Below are 2,309 nucleotides of genomic sequence, written 5' to 3'. Positions count from 1 at the left end.
TTTGTCACCTCTGAGCAGGTTTGAAGCTCCGCTCTGTCCCCCGGGATCGCTCAGGACTGGCAGCGGGTGATCACTTAGATCCAGCACAAGACAACTTACTCTGAACAAACTTCACTCGGACGCAGAGGGATGGTGGGTTGCTTGACTCTCCGGATTTAGCTTAAAAGATGTTTTAAATGGCTTTTAAAATTTCTGACCTCTCGTCCCTCCTTCAACACGTGGCATTTTGTGAATTAATTTGGTATTGTAAGTGTCCCACAGACCCTAGTACTGCTTCTGATTATAATCACCCAAAGATGCTGAGGTTCGTTCCACGTTCCTGTTCTCTCAGCGACCAAAATAAGGGTCCTCCCCGGGATTTGGTCTTTTTGTTCTTCAGAAGCTTGGTCCTCATCTCTTTGGACAAAGTTCAGCACAGATGGTCAGAGGCATTTCAAGCCCATCTCTCCCGTGTCAATTCAAGAACTTCATGACTAGAAAACCTTTTGGAACAAAATCTGACTAATCATATTCTGGGTAAATAAGAAAAAGGCTTGGAAAATATAAAGGAGACTTTAGAAGCAAGTCTCATCTTTTTAGGAACCAGATCTCGCTACATCTTAGTCCTTTCATCTTGGGCCTGTAGTACTGACAGGCAGAGAACTTCTAGTTAATTTACTAATCAGAGAGAACACAAAAGAGGAGAGTATATTTCATCACTCACTGAATATAGCACTCGTAGGTGCCAAACATTATCTGCAAAGCTTAATATTAATGGCCTGCAATAATACCAGGAGTTGTAGGGCTGACAGCTGTCCAGTGCTTACAACGTACAGCAACAACCACACATTGTCAGAGCTACTTTATATACTTTTATATATCTACTCGTATCTCGGTAGATCCTAGCACCTAACAACGCAGCTTACTCTTCTATTGCAAGTACAAGCAGCAGTTTCAGACCCTAAAAGCAGGACTAAATCAGAGGTGTCTGGCTTTTTATCTTTAGACAAGGTTCTGGGCTTAACGTCGACAAGAGTCCACCAGTTTAGGCAATTTAAGACAAAATGGGGATCTGCCCACTTGTTTGGATCCTCAATCCAAGGAGTAGGACGAGAAATGTGATTTGGCACAGTATTAAATCCCTCTGTGGTCGCCTGAAGACAGGGTTGATGCCAGCCCAAAGGTTGCACTGACTGACACTTAACGAAGCTATGGTGAGAACAACTGCGTTATCAGTATTAGTAAAAATTAGCAAAAGTTTAACGAGAATTAAAATCAGTGCATCTGTAAATGGATATTGAAGTCAGTCCACCTGCATACACGCTTATAGCTAAGCGTACTCTGCTGGAGGATCTGCAATTAGTAGACGGAAATTTAATAAAAAAAAAGTCTGAAAACACGCTAGCTAGTTAGTAAAAACCAAACAAAAATAAAATGTTCACAAACACGAGCCAGCTTTCAAAGCGCAAGGGCACGGTTGCAGCAGCTGCCGGGGCAGTAATCGCTTTCGGAAAGTGCATTTCACAGGCTGTTAACCTGATTGATTTGGACGTGCGAGGCAATGATCATTTCATTACGGCGTGATAAATGACAGCAACGCACTTCCCTTCGCCGTCCTTCCAGAAGGCATTCACCCTACTCACAGGGTAAAGCGCGCGCACTAATTGCGCCCTTCCGTGGCCTCGTAGGGTCTGAGGACTCACAAAGATCCGCTGGCAAAATACAAATTAGAAATTCCAGGCTTTTAACGCTTTTATAATTAATGCAATCGCCCCCTTTTACTGACAGTCTGTGTCCTACTCTACACTGGTAATATTAGCATCCACCTGTGTGAAGGGCCTGAATCTACCAAAATATGTTTTAAAGAGTAGTTCACAGTCAAATACAACATGGAATAAAAGCAAGAGGCCAAAAAAAAAAAAAAAAAAGACACAACAGATAAATCAAACCTCTCCAACAGCAGGTTACGGGTCAAACCCAGCCCTAGGAGCACACAACTGAGAAGATGGGCACAGAGATATTTGGTGGGTGCCCAAAAATGAGGGAAAAGGAGTTAGTTGTCTTAAATTCTAACACACAGAGGGGGCTGCAGTTAGGGGAAGGAGAGCGAATACGACCTGGATGTGCGATGAGTTCATTCCCGTCATCACTGGCGCCTGGTTTAGGGACAGACGGAGCTGCGCAAACACGCTGTGCTTGTGTATAGACGTCGCTAGATAAGAGCGCTGTCTGCACAACAGAAAATCAACGTAAACTTCAGTGGTGTGAGGGAAGAGATGGAGGGGAAAAATGGATGTTATACAGAGCAAAAGGCAATTGTAATGGTAGAA

Source organism: Balearica regulorum, chromosome Z (assembly GCF_011004875.1).
Source record: "Balearica regulorum gibbericeps isolate bBalReg1 chromosome Z, bBalReg1.pri, whole genome shotgun sequence".
In the NCBI taxonomy this organism is placed as follows: Eukaryota; Metazoa; Chordata; class Aves; order Gruiformes; family Gruidae; genus Balearica; species Balearica regulorum.
Note: the sequence above shows the minus strand (reverse complement) of the source record.